An 18,866-nucleotide genomic window follows, 5' to 3' on the forward strand; every position below is an offset into this window, starting at 1 on the left:
ATTTTTATCATTGTTAATCCCAATGTAATCTTTTAAATTCATCTTTGTTTCTAATCTTATCTCTTTTCTCCCAGATCTCCTCTTTTTTTCATTATTACTCCCCACATAATCATTTGGTTTTTCATAGTCAATATTTTGGTGTTTGTCTTCAATATCACTCTCTTGCTTCTCCTTCATAGTCTCTGTATCCTCTTGTGTGTGTTCCAACACAGTTTCTAGTTCATCAGGTTTAGGTTTTCCATGCAGCGTTGTAATCATTTCGTTTCCATTTTTAATGATATATGCATCCTTTTAATCATCTCATTTAATTCCTGTGCCATTTTGTATTTTCTGGGTTGCCGTTATTCCAATTTTAAGTTTTATTATATTCCACCTTCTTTGACTGTCAAAATCAAACAGCTTGCAAGCACACAAATCCTCCTCAAAAGTTCCCACCACTCTTATCGCTTTGAAAAACTTTTTTTCCAAAATACAGGTTTAGTGTTGTAATTTTTTTATCCGCCTGAAGGTGTCTCTCTCCAACCCACAATTCCAAACAACAAACTAAAAAAAATATGTATTTTATTTATTAAATCCACGTTACCAATATTTGCCAATTTATCTTTTTCTTCTTAATTTTTTGTTCCCCAAAGTTCAATTTAAAAACCAGTTCCAAGTCCAATTTAAAAAGGAAAAAAAAAGCTTCTGTTACAGGGCTTTAATTTTATAAGTCCTTCTATTCTTTCTACAGTGATCAAAAAAAGCATTTTAAAGTTTTTTCCAATCCTCTCCATATCTATTATGGGTTTTTTCTTCTAATATTTTAATTGTCTCCACGTGTTATAATTCGAAAAGTCAAAGTTCCGGGCTTTAAAGCTTTAGACTTCTGCTTTGTTCTTCTTTCTTCATTCACATTCCCACACGCCTATTAGCCACTGTTTCCTCGCCAGGGCGCCTTTTAACAATTTAGAAGTTTGGGGTTTTTTACCTGTGAGCTGGCAATCACTTACCCGGCATCAGTACTCCATCCAAATCACCGCTCCTGCTCAAAAACTTGGTCAGGTTGCCCCAGCTTAATGGCAGCCGCCCACTCCCCTCTTTGGAAGAGCTTTATAGCCCCCGTTGCCTTAAGAAAGTTCAAAACATTTGAACTTTTGAACATTTGATCCATCTCATCCTGGGCACCCTTTTTTAAAAACTATTACCATTTGGCAAACAGTACAGAACAATAAAAGAAGGTGTCAGCCTCCACTCCAAACTTTGTATCTCTTTGTAACCCTTATATTCAGTTGTTAGATAGCATGGGATTGTATTTCTAATGTACATAGCTATTGGATTCAAGTTAAGTAGAGAGGGACCTTTAAGAGTGTCGGTCTGACATAATTAAGGTGGGAGGGGAGATTAATGTTTTGAATTCAACAGGAATGTTTGGGCGCGAACTCTAACGGACATTGCATTCCTGATATGATTGACAACCAGAGACCTGCGGAAGAAGATTACCCCGGGACCCCGGGAAGGAGCTGGCATTGGACCAGACCTGATGACCTTTTGGGAAAGAGGAGGGAGGAATAGGGTGATACAGATTGTTAGCCATATTTTGTCTCAGATTCAACTTAGTACTGCTGCTATCCAGATGTAACTAGTAAAAGTACTTTTCTTTATTTACAAATGAAGTCAAGGTGTATTCTTTCCTAGATATAATCAGAGGCAGCCTGACAGAAGGTCAAATAGGCTGAAAAACAGCTTCTATCCCAAAGCAGTAACTATATTGAATTATATTGTATATAGTGCAATATTAATGCAATATTAGGGGGTTTCGGTTCAATTGTTTAGAATGTGTAGGATGTGTGTTTGTATTTTATTTTTATAATTATAATATACATTGAAGATGGCATTTAAATTTGTTGTACGAGGTGCAATGACAATAAAGTAAACTAAACTAAAGACACTAAAGATACTCACATTATGAGACAGATACATCCTTTTAATAATAATAATTTAAAAAAAACAGCAGCCCATAATAGGTTGAATGAAGACTGGCAGAGGGAGCCAGCTACATTAGAAGGTTTGCTGAGAAAGGCCAATACCTGTGCAATAATAAAGACCTCAGCTAAGACACAAAAGTATATTCTTCCTTATATTGGCCATTTCACAAACAATATTCCATATTTTGAACCCAGCTTTCACCAGCTTTCCAAATGATGGACCAGATGGCCTAAGATGAAGGTTCTCAAGATGGTTAAGATTTAGGATTTGTCATGGAGAACTTCTCATTTCTGGTTGGGCCAGACAAACACAGGTTGGATTTTGAAGGTAGGAACTGTCCTTTAACTGGGAGATTTTCTTTGAAAAAGTAGGCAATCTGAATAGTGAATATTTGTAGCTCAATGAGGGGTCCTTGGTGTTCTCCGAGCTTGGTGGTTTTCTTGAAGATGTTTCATTGCCTAACATCATCAGTGCTAGAAGAGATGATATTTCCTAGTTTGGTAGTGAAACGTCTACAAGAAAACCACCAAGCTTGGAGAGCACCAAGGATCTCACAGTTCCTTGGGATTTTTCGTTCTCCTCTCCACAAATACCATTCCCTTCTAGCACTGATTATGTTCCCTAGTTGGTTCATGAAATGTCTGCAAGAAAACCACCAAACTCAGAGAATACCAAGGATCCTACAGTCTTCCTCCTCCTCCTCCTCTTCTCTTCCAATCCCCAAATCCCACTCCCTTCTAGCACTGAGGATGTTCCCTATTTGGGTAATGAAACATTTGCAAGAGCGCTCCAAGGACCCCACAGTTCAACCCTGTGCTACCAATATCCACTGCTATCAGTATTCTGGTTGCCTGCTTTTTTCAAAGCAAACCTCCAAGTTACAGAATGGCTCCTACCCTCAAAATCCAATCATTGTTTACAGTTTGGAGATGCCTCTGGGACCACCTCACCTTGGAGTGACTAACAACTGTTAAAGAAAAATAAAGTCTTTACACATAAATACGTGTCACACATAACCTCACCAATAAAGACCATGTTTTAAATAACTCGCCTGCTCCAATCTGCAATAGGTTCTCTGGGGCAAAAGATAAAAGGAAGAATAATGGCTTGCGGCTTTATTTTTGCTTTGCAATGTTCCTGTTGTATTTGCAAGCTGTTGTTCACTGGTTTTTTTTCTTCTTCTGTAAAATGGCTTATGGATGTTTTCCTCGCATTTATTATGTGTAGTTGACAAAGGGAACAATACAAAATCATTAATATCAGAAATTGCATCTCTGCACTTGTGAAAGCTCTGTACATACAGCAATAATAATAATAATAATAATAATAATAATAATAATAATAATAATAATAATAATATCATCAACAAAAATTCATGTGAATTTTTTTAAAAAAATATGATTTACATAGGAGAGAAGAGAAGAAAATTGCAAATTGCAAAATTGAAATTAATTCAAATTGCAAATTGAAATTAATTCAAAGGTTTTAAATCCTCACTTTTTCATTATAAGGATACTCTTAAAGCCAAGAAAATAGAAATACAGGCAGTCCTTGACATACGACCACAATTAAGTCCAAAAAGTTTTATATGATCTGCCCCATTTTTACTACCATTCTTGCCACAGTTGTTAAGTGAATCATTCTGTCAGGGTTCCAGGTAACACCCCCAACTAAAGAAGACTCTGAGGCTTGAGTTTCCTCAAAGTTCCTTTTTATTGAAGATGTCATATTGGGATATCTGGGAAAACCCAAATCTGAAAGTTTCCAGGTTTTCCCTTCCCTTTCATGTCCCTGACCAGCACCCACATGTCCATCACATGGCCCAATCATCTACCGTCCAAACTGGAGACACCTCCCAGTCATCTGACTCCAGGTGCCAGGGCAATGTGCCCTTCACTCTCTGAGAAAGGAATGTTATTTTGACTACATATCATCCACACTCTATGCAATCCCCCCTCCCATTTTCCCACAGAAGAAGATAATGGCAGGCCTGAAGGCCCGAATGTAAAATATGGCTTCCAGGTCTGACACATTCCAGTTAAAAAGTGAGCAACTCAGTTGTTAAGTGTATCCCATTGACTTTGCTTGTCAGAAGGTCACAAAATGGGATCACGTGAGCCCAGGACACGGCACTTGTCATAAATACAAGTCAGTTGCCGAGTGTCTGAATTTTGATCATGTGACCATGGGGGATGCTGCTGTGGTCTTAAGTATGAAAAACAGTCATAAGTTACTCTTTTCGGTGCCATTGTAACTTTGAACGAAGTTACAAATGAACCGATGTAAATCGAGGATTACCTGTAACTAAATTAGGACATCCTCATTCCTTTTAAAAAAAATCCATCTGCTTTTCAAACCACATTAACTTCAGTGTAGACTAGGCTTGACTCAAGAAAAATAAAGCTCTGTTATAGTTTTAATATGCCCTCTGAAAGCACATTTTCAAAACTTTCAATTGTTGGAATTAGCCAGGTTTGATCGTGGGAATAAATTTATTTACAAATGTATTTATTTACAAATGTATACCGCCCTATCTCCCGAAGGACTCAGGGCGGTTCACAGGCAAATAAAAACATATATGTACAAATTAAGATAACCATTAAAAAACTTATTCTAAAAGCCAAATTATTAAAAAATAGTATAAATATTAAAACCAATTAAAACCCCTATAAATTTAAAATCTAGTCCAGTCCTGCGCAGATGAATAAATGTGTTTTAAGCTCGCGACGGAAGGTTCGGAGGTCCGGAAGTTGACAAAGTCCTGGGGGGAGTTCATTCCAGAGGGCGGGAGCCCCCACAGAGAAGGCCCTTCCCCTGGGTGTCGCCAGACGACACTGCCTCGCTGACGGCACCCTGAGGAGTCCCTATCTGTGAGAGCGCACGGGTCGGTGAGAGGTATTCGGTAGCAGTAGGCGGTCCCGTAGGTAGATAAAGCTTGGTTTATCCCCTTAAAGTCCAGACAAAAGCCCTCCTTGTGAAAAATGGGGATAAAACAGAAGATATGGAGTGACAGTTGTAAATAAATAGACTACGGTATAAATATCTTCACTCTATAGAGGAAAACATATTGCAAAGTAGACTTACAAAATATAGATCGGTCCCTTGAAATGCCAACTTCAACTGCAGAGATGGCAAACTCACATTCTGAAGCTCTTGAGATCTTCGTAAAAATCTACATATTACATACCCACCCCCACCCCACAAGACCTTTAAAATCAATCTGCTGAAATCTGAATTACGGCTTAGGAACGCCTGATGCTTACAATGTAAAAACTCAGAGAGGCTTAACGCATTAATCTCAGCTCTCCCAAACTACAAGGAAGAAGAACCCACAATTTGGGTGATCCCCTTTGATGTCAATGCATCATGACCTGGTTCTGCCCTTGTCTGTGGGTAACAAGAAAGGCAGGGATCCAAAAAGTGGGTGAAAGAAAGAAAAAGGGGGAAGGAAAGGGAACTTGCTAAAAAAAAGAAAGAGAATCAGAGGAAGGAGAGGTGGAGGAGAAGGAGAAAAAGGAGAAGGAAAAGGATGAAAGATAAGGAGAAGGAGAAGGAGGAGAAAGAGAAAGAAAAAGGACTGTGAGATCTTTGGTGCTCTCTGATCTTGGTTGTTTTCTTTCTGACACTTTATTACCCAACTAGGAATTATCATCAGTGTTAGTGGGGCTTGGGATTTGCAGAGTAAGGAGAAGGGAATAAGGAGGAGCTGGAGCAGGAGAAAAGGAGAAGGATGAAGGAGAAGGAGAAAGAGGAGAAGGAGAAAGACCGTGTGGACTTTGGTTCTTTCTGATCTTGGTTGTTTTCTTTCTGATGTTTCATCACCCAACTAGGAATCACCATCAGGAAGGTTTGGGATTTGCAGAGTAAGGAGAAGGGGAGGAGGAGGAGGAGGAGGAGGAGGAGGAAAAGATGGAGAATCCCCAAAGCCACAAATTTCTCAAGGTTTCCCGCCATAGGATCATGCCCACGTTTATAAGATTCCTGATAGAGCTCCCATAATACATTTCTGTGCTGAAAGTATCTTTGTCAACATTTCAATCTACGTGCATATTGAGTGCTACCCTACAAAACTCTTCTGCATTTGTTCCCAGCTCTCCTTCAAGTTGAGACACTGATGGCATCCACAGAGCAAGAACAGATGTTCTAAACATCTCCAATGATATCCCTTCTTTTTTTCTTTCACTGACCTTCATTGGTTTCTTCCTACCACCCAAGGCAAGAAAGCTTCAGTGTGTGGGGATCAGGTTTGTAATCACCTTCTAGGTAAAGAGTTAGTCTAAATGATCTTCCTTGAACAATCTCATCTTGCATGGCCCTCAACCTCTTTGACTGCCTACTTTTCTCTGGGCTCTTCAGGGGAAACAAGAAAGGAATATTCAGGGATGGGATTGAAAAATTTTAGAAACTGGTTCTCTGCCCAGTTGCTGGGTGGGCATGGCCATGGGGGCATGACCTAGTCAGCTTCCTGCACCATGATGTGGGGAATTTTTTTTGCAAAAATGGCCTTCCCCAGGCTCTGGAGGCCCATTTCCAGACTTCTGGTACTTCTGGTATTTCTGGTAGGGCTGTTTTTCATTCTCCCAGAGCTTCCACGCAGGCCCTACACTTACCTGGCATCCAAAATGGATCACATGGAGACTCCTGGGAGGGGCAGGGCAGGGTGGGCCGGGACAGCCAGTCCTTGCAGCTACCAGTTTGGCAAACCAAATTAAAATTAACATCTGGTTCGCCCGAACCAGTCCAAACCAGCTGAATCCCACCCCTGGGAATATTCTTCTCATGATGCTATTTTAGAACACCAAGACTTGCCCAGTGGAGAAAGCAAGGACTCCTTTTTGACAGTGGTGGTCCACCACAGAGGCCAACCACATTCCAAGGAAGAATTCTATTACACTCAGTATTCTGTTACACACTTTGCACATCTCTGCCTCTCCCTTGATCCTCCTCAGCTGGGAAGAAGCTTCTTCTAAAGCCTGAGAAGTGCTTATGTGTACAGGGGATATGTATAATTAATAGACATTTCAGATGTGCCATTTTTTTTTGCTTACTAAAGAAATTTGTCTTGGAAAATGCAGCGAATTTGGCTAATGGCTTGCTCAAAGTCTCATTAAGGGTGGGAAGATATAACTGAAGAGACAATTCTCTCCATATTTTGCTTTTATCACTTGGTTTGTTTACATTCAACCGCTTGGCAGCCACGTTCAAATAGTATATCCTTGATACAGCAAGCTTTTTTTTGGTCCCTGCCTTCCTCTTAAATCTATTTTCTAAAAACTCCCCAAAACAATGTGAATAATTTCCCCTTGCTGTATTTAGACACACTACAAAAGATTGGTGTGGGTTTTTTTGTAATCAGTGGAGACTTCAAACACAAAAAAAATATAATGTTTATTACAATGTTAATTTCCCTTGACTAAATTCAACAGAAATGGGAAATATGGAAATACCTTATTATTGTAGCTGCTGATAATTTATTTAATAACATACACAAGATTCTGAGTAGAGACATTTAAAATGAATTAATTTGGAAACATCCCAAATTAAGTCTCTAATGCTAAATCCTGATCCCTCCTTATAATCACTGGAAGTACAACATTATCTCTGGGTACTTTGTGGTCTCCATGGTCATCTGTATCATCTTCTTATTGATCTACATTCTCTTCTTGTTCTCATGATGTGAAACTGATTTAGTCTGTCCTGAAATTTTAATCTCATTGAATCAGAGAATCTTAGAATTGGTGCCACCAAAGTTATGGAGTCCAACTCCTGCTTGATGCAGCAATTCAAATTAAACCCTCCCAGATATATGATTATTCAGTCTGTGCTTGATCAGGGGAGACTCACTACTCCAATCGTGGTTTCCATGCCAAAGTTCTCTGAGGAACATTTCCTTGGATCTAGAATGATTCTAAAGAATCTGGTCTTGTTCAGCAGGATAATATTCAGATATTTGTCGTATCCTCCATTTTTTCCACATGGACACATGGCACTTCCTTCTATATCATCTTTCATGGGTTCTGCCCATTCTTCCTGTTGTATTTCTTGAAATGTATAACATAAAACATGGAATAATAGCATTGGAAGAGATCTTGGAGATCTTCTAGTCCCCCAAGTGTTGGACTTTCACTCTTTCTTAAGATTAGATGCTAGCCTTGTCTTCTAGAGCAAGAAAGAACATGCCTCTTCTTCCATCTTCTCCATCATCACCCTTTGGAAATTTTTCAGATCTGCTTTATCTCATTTGTTCTTTGATCTCCAAGTTAAATTATACTCAGATCTTGCAATCATTCATTATGGGAGTTGGTCTCCAGTGTCTTCACTTTCCTGACTATTCCTCTCCAATTTCTCTGTGTTCTTCAGGAAGTAATAACCCTGGTCTGCAGTGTCCTGGGGTACTACCCTCAGCACATCTTACCACACCGAGAGGATTCCTTTCAATGCAGAGTTGCTATTTTCTCCACAAAATGACCTTTGTAACATGAGCTGATGTCCTAACTCAAGACAATGTCACTTTTATTGCTCAAAGGACCAGGACAAGTCTAATTTCTTTCCCTTTTTGGATACCCTTGCCAGAGACTGAAAATATGATTTTATGGTAAGCAATACCAATTGCATGCTCTATTTTCAATGCCACAATAAAAAACCAAGACAAGAGCAAATGAAATTAAATCATAAATCAGAAGAAGTTGGGAAGGTTATCTGAGCAATCAATGCCAAGGAAGACAATATCTAGAAGGAAGGGCAAAGAGGCGAGGAGACAGAGAGGGCCTTGTTTTATTACTAAATTATGAAAAATAAAATACATTGATTGGGGGCAAATGGGTAATTTTTTTATGGACAAAAGGCTTCATGTGAAAATATAATTGCAATGATAAATTACCGAAGGGTCCTAATTAGATGATCCAAGCCAATGGTTTGTCCAGTGGATGGTATCAACATGTTTTTGAATTGTTAACAAAGATAATGTTATTGCAGCACAGCAACGATGTCAAAATAAATATTGAATCTACCTTCTCACAAAAAAACTCATTTCCATGTATCTAAGTGAGTAAGCTGGGATCCAGCATTTTAGATATCTAGTAGAACTTTGAGGATATAGTAGTCAGTGGCTCAGTGGGCTAAGATGCTGAGCTTGTCGATTGAAAGGTCAGCAGTTCAGCGGTTCGAATCTCTAGTGCCGCATAACAGGGTGAGCTCGCATTACTTGTCCCAGCTTCTGCCAACCTAGCAGTTTGAAAGCACGTAAAAAATGCAAGTAGAAAAATAGGGACCACCTTTGGTGGGAGGGGAACAGTGTTCAGTGCACCTTTGGCATTGAGTCATGCCAGCCACATGACCACGAAGACGTCTTCGGACAGCGCTGGTTCTTCGGCTTTGAAACAGAGATGAGCACTGCCCCCTAGCATCGGGAACAACTGACACATATATGCGAGGGGAACCTTTACCTTTATCTTAGAACTTTGGACTTATGATATATACATGTAGACCTGATGTTCAGGGACAAGACTGAAGCTTATTTCATTCAGCCAAATTTTGGATTTAACACCACACTGATTGATCAGACCCAAAGCCATCTCTAAAGATGGCATCTCCTTTCTTAAACTTGTTTACAAATTGTCATGGTAGTTGGGACAGATCTTGGCAGATGGGATGAAATGTTCAGGCTGCCAGAGGAATGTTCAGATAACAGGCTGCATAGTCCACAACTGGACTATAGGTGGGGCAAGAGAGGCTCAGAAGAAACTCTCCCTGGTTTCCCAGTAAACCCTAATGAAATTCAAAGTAGACTCAAAATTACAGTAGTGGCCAAAATTGTGGAAACCTTTTTGGAATAGTGTATTTCTGAGGTTTGATGGCTAATAGCACCACTTTTTTGGGGGGGAGTTTCAACATAATCATATTCCACTGCTGGAATGGCCTGGGAATAGCCCAGACCTTCACCTAATTGAAAATCTATGGAGCGGACTAAAGAAACTTGTTAGTCAGAAGCGCCCCAGGAATAAAACCCAGTTAATAGAAGCCATCATTCAATCTTGGTTTCACATTTAACAGCTGCAGAACTAAAAGACTTGGTTCACTCCATGGGAAGATGTTGTAAGGTCATAATTCATGCTACAGGTTATCTAACTAAGTATTCACTGACATGGTGATCATTTTTGTATATCTCATTTTTTTACACATATTTCACCTTTATCCTGTAACTGCTATTCTAATAGCAAATCCTTCTTAAAAGTTACTGCATTACATTTTTGATTTTTTTTTTAAATTTACATTTATATCCCGCCCTTCTCCGAAGACTCAGGGCGGCTTACAGTGTATAAGGCAATAGTCTCATTCTATTTGTATATTTATATACAAAGTCAACTTATTGCCCCCCCAACAATCTGGGTCCTCATTTTACCTACCTTATAAAGGATGGAAGGCTGAGTCAACCTTGGGCCTGGTGGGACTAGAACCTGCAGTAATTGCAGGCAGCTGTGTTTTAATAACAGGCTTCTTACAGCCTGAGCCACACCATGGATTAAATTATCTTTCCATTGATTTATAATTATCTTTCCATTGATTAAATTATCTTTCCATTGATTTATAGTTTTATGGTACTACTCCCCCCAAAAAAGTGGTGTTATTAGCTAATTTTAGAAAATATACTTTTTCCAAAAGGTTTCCACAATTTTGGCCACTACTATATGTAAGACCACACTGTCTGGTCCTTTGGGGTAAAAAAAAATGGCTAAGCTTTTCATTGTATATTCAATGAGTGAGGTAGCTCTTAAGCTTTTGGGCACTGTCTTTGTGGAATATAAAACAACTCTGTAAAAATGTTGGGCTGTTTGGTCTGAGCTAACAATTTCACACTTCTTTTGTTCATTTCTGGGCTTTCTCTACCAGCTGAACACCACGCCAAACATCCTTAGAGATCAAAAGAGGAGAACATTCCTAATCAATAAAGAATAGGAATCATTTTCCAAATTGCCCTTCAGTGCAAAGGGAGTATCATCGCATCCTTAACAGAATACACTTGTTTGGCTGGCTAACTTAATTACAAGAAAAAAGAAATTTATTTTCCTACTGTCAGCCTAATTAAAATTAAATACCAGCCAGATGGTTTGTAAATTTTTCAAGAGCATTTTCATTCCCCGTTTTAAAAAAACGAAAAGAGAGATTCCAGACAGGAATAAGCAAAACAGCTGTATCTATGGGGGGAAAAGAAGGAAGGAAAGGCAAAAAAAAAAAAAAATTAGGAACCAAAACCAATTTTTAAAAAAGCCAGTCTTGTGAAATGGAATGAATGGGGAAAACACCAAGGATGGTTCAGATTGCATTTTGCAAAATTTTGACGGGATTGTCATACAATGGCAATGTCTTCTGCAGTGACATGAGGGATAAAACAGATGGATGCAATCAAGATCAAGTGAGTTATTAATACCACTCTATAAAGCCTTAGTAAGATCACACCTAGAATCCTGCATCCAGTTTTGGTCACCACACTATAAAAAAGATGTTGAGAGTCTAGAAAGAGTGCAGAGAAGAGTAACCAGGATGATGAGGGGACTGGAGGCTAAAACATACAATTAACAGTTGCAGGAATTGGGCATGGCTAGACTAGTGACGGGAAGGACCAGGGGAGACATGAGAGCAGTCTTCCAATATTTGAGGGGCTGCCACTGAGAAAAGGGGGTTGAGCTATTTTCCCAAACACCCAAAGGCCAGACAAAGAATAATGGATGGAAACTGAAAAAGGAGAGATTCAGCCTGGAAATAAGGAAGAATTTTCTGAAAGTGAGAACAATCAGCCAATGGAACAGAAGGTTGTGGGAGCTTCATCCCTGGAGCCTTTCAAGAAGAGACTGGACTGCCATCTGTCAGAAACAGTGTAGGGTCCCCTGCTTGGGTGCGGGGTTGGACTAGATGACCTACAAGGTCCCTACCAAATCTGTTAATCTGTAATGTGACATCTCTTGGTCTCTGTAAGCATCAGACAGGGATGGAAGATGGATTAGGGGACTCATGGAGTAGCATGGAGGGAATATGTTGCCCAGGATTGTTATGCATTATTATAGCACAGATCCTGGAAAAGATACTTGAATTTTAGGAAGGTTAGAGGTGGGGCCATCTCTAAACAGAGCCAAGGAGCAACTTGTATTTGTATTTATTAGTTTGTCAAACGTGTACAAGATAGGTATAAATATAAACATGGATATGAACGAAAGAAATGAATACAAATAAATGGGGATGGTAGGACAGGGATGGTAGGCAGGCAGGTGTGCTCATGCATGCCCCCTTTACGGACTCTTAGGAATGAGATGAGGTCCACAGTAGACAGTTTGAGATTGTAAGGATGTAACAACTGAGTCTGGTAGAGCATTCCAGGCATTGATCACTCTGTTACTGAAGTTGTATTTTCTGCAATCGAGTTTGGAGCGGTTTACCTTGAGTTTGTACCAGGGCCGGGATAGCTCAGGCAATAGAGAAGCCTGTTATTAGAACACAAAGCCTGCAATTACTGCAGGTTCGAGCCCGGCCCAAGGTTGACTCAGCCTTCCACCCTTTATAAGGTAGGTAAAATAAGGACCCAGATTGTTGGAGGGGCAATAAGTTGACTTTGTAAAAAATATACAAATAGAATGAGACTATTGCCTTATACATTGTAAGCCGCCCTGAGTCTTCGGAGAAGGGCGGGGTATAAATGTAAACAAAAAAAAAATTGTTTGACCGTGTATTGTGATGCTTGAGGTGTAGACCACAGCTATCTGTGCATCCTCACACAAGGCGGTGCATGCACAAAATTCACTTCCTTCAAGATGAAGCAGAATGCAGCCTTGAGGTTCAGCAGAATCTTGTCTCTTACTGCAGAATAGAGAGTGTAAATTTCACTGGCATTTTCTCATCTACTGCCTTCTATAATTCTGCTTTTATAGGATAATCCCACAGATATTCAGAAGAACATCCCTTTGCATTCAAAAGGATGTACCCTTAGTAAGAGAAAAGGGCTTGAACATTTCTAGTGTGTCATGAACTTAATTTGCATTTGAGCTAGGCTTTCTTCCGTTCCCTCATTCCCTCCCTCCTTGTTCATTCATTCATTCGTTTGTTTGTTTGTTCATTTGTTCATTTTCCTCCCTCCCTCCCTCCCTCTTTCTTCTCCCTCCCTCCCTTCTTCTTCCCTTCCCTTCCCACTGTCTATCTTTCTTGTGATAAACACATCTTTCTCTCTACATTAAGTTTGGTCAGAGGCCCAAGCAAATGTTAAATTGGTGCCATCACCACAGTGGGTACTCATGAAGAAAATGGCTTTTTGATGCTGCTAATTTACTCCCCCCCCCACACTGTCCTGGAGTGACTGGCCAAGTTTATCATTGTATGGTAATTGTATCATTGTATGGTGGGGGGCAGCAACAACTGTTTCTGTCTCTGTGGATTAAACCCCATTAGTTATGCACGGATGGCTGGCAAATTCTACAGCAGGGCATGCGGAATTCAGCATGTTCACCAGCCTCATTGACGGAGATGGAGAACTTCGATGCCATTGGGGGAGAGCGAGAGAAAAGAGCAGAGTCATGGAGAAGGACCCTCAACTGTTCAGCATGATAGAGCTGTAATTTAGGCAGCCTCTTGGCTTCTCTTGCCTTTCCTTCCCCCTCCTTCCTCCCCTTTCACTTCCCACCAGACAAGGAGGAAGACAAATGAAAAGAAGCAACATGGGATATGTGGAAACTCTCTTCAAACTTTTGCTTGGCAGCTGATGGACTTTGGGATGCTGTCTGTAGCCAAAGTGGCTTTGCAGCCAAGTGAACCACAGAAAAGAAATGATTGCAATTCATTTGGTTCCTTACTGGAGAATCATAGAATCATAGGGCTGGAAGGGACTGTGGTGGTCTTCTAGTCCAGGGGTCCCCAACCTTTCGGACCTCAGGGACCACTAAATTCATAGTTTTAAATCCCGCGGACCACTAATACGATCTGCCTAATGACCGACTGGGTGGGCGTGGCAAGGTGGTCATGTGACTGGGTGGGCGTGACCAACTTGATGTCACTCATATCGAAGGGTGTCTTGCCAGCCTCTACTCGTCACTCCTCGCCTGCCCGCCTGGGCTCCTTAGGGCCCCAATAGGAAGCAGTTATTGGAGTAAGCAGCCACCATGAGAAAGAGTTGGCAAAACAGCTGGCTCAGTTCAAATTGGATTTGACCAAGAAGGAGGCTCAGCAGAAGCACCTCACTGATGACTAGGAGCATAGGCTTTCCAAGCAGAGGGAAGACCTGTGGGAGTACAAGGCCAGGTAACAGTGCCTGAAGGCTCAGTGGGCTGAGATGGTCAGCTAGTTCCAGGCCATGATGCAGTCCCACTGGAACAAGGCCCTCCAGTTCTTTCCCTCCAGATTTTGCCTAAATCCCCAGCACCAGGAGCCGAAGCAGACCCAAAGTAGGAATTTCTGCCCCCCTCTGACCCACACTAAAAGACCCCAAAGGGGGAGACTCTCTGCAGCAACAGAAACGTTCATTGCACATATCCGGCCCAGGCGCTATAGTTTAAGGACCCCTGATTTAGTGCAATATAAAAAATGCTAATAAGTTTTCTACGGACCACCAAAATTTTCTCACAGACCGCCCTTGGTGACCGCTGTTCTAGTCCAACCCCCTGCCCAAGGCAGCAGCCCTTATACTATGCCAGATAAATGGTTGTTTAATCTTTTCTTGAAAGCCTCCAGTGATGAAGCACCCACAACTCCAGGAAGCATTGACTCCATTGATTCATCATTCTTACTGGAAATGTCCTTAGGTTCAGAATAACAGAGTTGGAAGGGGCCTTGGAGGTCCTCTAGTCCAACCCCCTGCTCTGGCAGGAAATCCTATCCCATTTCAGACAAATGGCTTTCCAATCTCTTTTTAAAAACCTCCAGTGATGGAACATTTACAACTTCTGGAGGCAAGTTGTTCCTCTAATTAATTGTTCTTATTGCGAGAAATTTCTCCTTAATTCTAAATTGATTCTCTCCTTGATTAGTTTCAATCCATTGTTCCTTGTCCTGCCCTCAGGCACTTTGGAGAATAGCTTGACTCCATCTTCTTTATGGCAACCCCTTAGATATGGGAAGATATGGGCCGGGATAGCTCAGGCAATAGAGAAGCCTGTTATTAAAACACAGAGCCTGCAATTACTGCAGGTTCTAGTCCCACCAGGCCCAAGGTTGACTCAGCCTTCCATCCTTTATAAGGTAGGTAAAATGAGGACCCAGATTGTTGGGGGGGCAATAAGTTGACTTTGTAAAAAAATATACAAATAGAATGAGACTATTGCCTTACACAATGTAAGCCGCCCTGAGTCTTCGGAGAAGGGCGGGATATAAATGTAAACAAAAAAAGTCTCTATCATATTACCCCATTCCTTGTTTTCGTTAAACCAAACATACCCAATTCTAGCAACTGTTCCTGATGTATTTTAGCCTCCAGTCCCCTAATCATCTTTTGTTGCTCTTCTCTGCACTCTTTCTAGAGTCTCAAAATCTTTTTTACATCGTGAGAAGCAAAACAGGATGCCGTATTCCAAGTGTGGCCTTACCAAGGCATTATAGAGTGGTATTAACACTTCACGCGATCTTGATTCCATCCCTCTGTTAATACAGAGGGATAATGCAGGTTCAATCTGGTGTAGAGAACACCTGTCAACTACTGTATTTGAAACTGCTCATATTTTTAAATTTTTTAAATTTATTATCAAACCTCTATGCCACCTCTCTCGCTGAGATGACTCGTAGTCCTATACAGTCTACCTGTAGATTTTATACAATCTTGGAGCTGCTGCAATGGTCATAAGAGGGAGGATTGGTTTTAAGTCACTTTTTTAAGTACCATTGTATCTCTGAACAGTCACTACACAATTGGTTGTAAATTGAGGATTACCCTTACGTTACTCTAACAAGTTAAGACATTGTTTCTCCACCCATAATGGATTCCTGTGTTTGGGTCTACTTTCATTTTAATGTATGCATCATTTTTGTGGTACATTACATCTGATAGGTCAAACAATGATGAATAAATTTTACTACCACAACAGGACTTGGCAATGTTCAGGGTCTATAAACTGTGTTTCCCCAAAAATAAGACCCTGTCTTATATTTTTTTGAACCCCGAAATAAGTGTTTGGCCTTATTTTCAAGGAGGTCTTATTATTTTGGGGCGCGTGGAACAAGACAGGGTTCCTCTTGCCATCTTCCCTGATTTCTAGTTCTGTCTCCCTAACCCTAACCAGAGGAAATGGCAGGGACCGGCTGCTCATGCAGTTAAATATTTTTGGAGAGAGCTTATTTTTGGGGGGAGGGCTTAGTTTTTGGGGAGGGCTTATTATCCGGGGAGGTCTTATTTTGGGGAAAACACAGTAGCTTTTGTAACTTGATCCCAGAACAAACTCTTTAGAAATTGCTCAAGACTGTAAACCCTTAGACCACCAAACCCACAAACTAAATTCTTACAACCTAGTTAGACTCCATCCTGAGTTTTGGCTGCAGGCCGAGATCGCACTGAAAGCAGAAAACGTGCCCAAATCCTCACAAACAACACAAATTGATCTGCATATGTGCCTGCCATGTTGTGAAATTGCAATATGTTGTTTTGTCCTTTGCCTCATTGATTTGAGGTGATGCTGGGCTAACAAGCTTGTGTCAGCCAAGAAATGGATTAAGAAAGAAAAGAAAAGAAAAGAAAGGAAAGGAACTGTTGCCATAAAATTCTGCTCAAGCTATTAATAAATATCAAGAGCGATTTATTCCCTGTTTATATCAATTACTAAGTACTTCCGTTAGCGGAAAGGTTATATTCATACGAAATCCTGCAGCAGGCTAACCTTTTCCTCCTTTCCAAAGGACACCAAATTCATCTTTTTTTTTACATGGGTTATCACGTCCACCAGGGCCCCTTAATAAATAATGCAGGGCCTTTATTCAACTATACATAAAACCTAACTAGAATTTTGTTTAATGGCTCAGAGCAGTGATTTCCCAACCCCCCCTCCCAACCTGGGCTTCATCTTTCCCATCCTAAATCCTCCCGTTTCTGTCCTCATGAGAATTTGTCTGACAATTCTTGATGAACTAGGGGAGAAAGATTTATTGTTCCATTTCTTTCCTCTTTTTTTCTCAGCCTTGTTCTTTAAACTGGTTCTGGACACTTTTGTCTGGAGAAACCGAGGAGGGCAGAAGATAATCCATGGTCCATCTACAGATACGTCTGTTGGAGATTGCCAAGGAAACAGATAGACTGAATAGATGGATGATAATAGATAGATAGATGATGGATGGATGGATAGATGGATGGATGGATAGATGGATGGATGGATGGATAGATAGATAGATAGATAGATAGATAGATAGATAGATAGATAGATAGAGATGATGAGTGGGTGGGTGGGTTGATAGATGGATGGGTGGATGGGAGGATAGATAGATAGGTAGGTAGATGTATAGATGGATGGATAGATAGATGGATGATAGATAGATAGATAGATAGATAGATAGACAGATAGACAGATAGATAGATAGACAGACAGACAGGGAACAGATGGACAGATCATTGATAGATGGATGATAGATGATAGAGGGATGATAGAGAGGGAGAGGTGAAGAGAGGGAGAGATGGAGATGGATGGATGAATAGAGAGAGATAGAATGGACAGACAGACAGACAGATACCGGTAGATATAAATAGATGCATGATAGACTGATAATTTATAGATGATAAATTACAGCATAGATAGAGTGAATGATACATGATTGGCTAAATATAGATAGTTGATGTATTTATTTATTATTAATTAAATTTGGTTGCCACCTATCTCACTGCAATCTTGATAGATTGATAGATGATATGTTAGACAGATGGATAGATAGATAGATAAATAGGTAGATGATTAAGAGATTATTAAAAGATGATAGAGAGATGATAGAGAGATAGATAGATAGAAAGATAGATAGATAGATAGATAGATAGATAGATAGATAGATAGATAGATAGATAGATAGATAGATAGATAGATAGATAGATAGAAAGATAGAAAGATAGAAAGATAGAAAGATAGAAAGATAGATAGAATAGATTTGTGCCCAAGACAGTCACCTTGTAGTGGCAGGTAAGGTGTTAAACCAAGACAGGTGAGACCCATGTTCAAGCTTACTGTTAGTCATGAAAACTATTGGGTTGCTAGATCTTGCTCAACTCAGTCTATTTATGGGCCATGGGTCAAATGGAGAAAAGATTATACCCCACATGGCACCTGGAGCTTCTGGTGGGAAGCTGAAATGGACACCTAACAAAGAGACTAGGAGCTCATATTCTATCTCACAAAAAGAGACACTGTAGTGTAGTGGTTCAAGAGTTGAACTGAAAGAAGGGAGACCCAGTTTTTGGATCATTCTCAGCTCTAGAAGTCCCAGGGCAACTTCAGCTCCCCACTTCCCCCTTCATTCAGTCCCTGTAAGGTATTACAGGGTTGTCATTGTGGAGAAACATAGGGAGAAAGGAACGTTGATCTATACTGCCTTGAACCACAGGCAGGTTCTTACTCTATTAGATTGATCTCCTTGATTTTTGGATGATCCCATCTGGCGATTGTCATTGAGTCACTTTGTGCTTCTGTGCTGACCAAGGTTATTTTTATTTCAATTTTTTTAAGAATGCAACAAACACAGACATACACAGACACGGACCCACTCCGCAGCTGCACTACTGGAAGAGAAAGCCAAATGCAAGCAATTAAGCCAACCAAAAAACTGATTCACAATAATGTCAGAGTCTGCACTTTCTCTCTCTCCCCACCCTTTCTCTTTCCCTCTCCCTCCCTCCTGCTCTCTCTCTTTTCCATCTGCTAGGGACAGACATGGCGCTGTTTATATTTACATAACGCAAAGTC

The sequence above is a fragment of the Ahaetulla prasina genome, chromosome 15, assembly GCF_028640845.1.
Source record: "Ahaetulla prasina isolate Xishuangbanna chromosome 15, ASM2864084v1, whole genome shotgun sequence".
NCBI classification, from domain to species: Eukaryota; Metazoa; Chordata; class Lepidosauria; order Squamata; family Colubridae; genus Ahaetulla; species Ahaetulla prasina.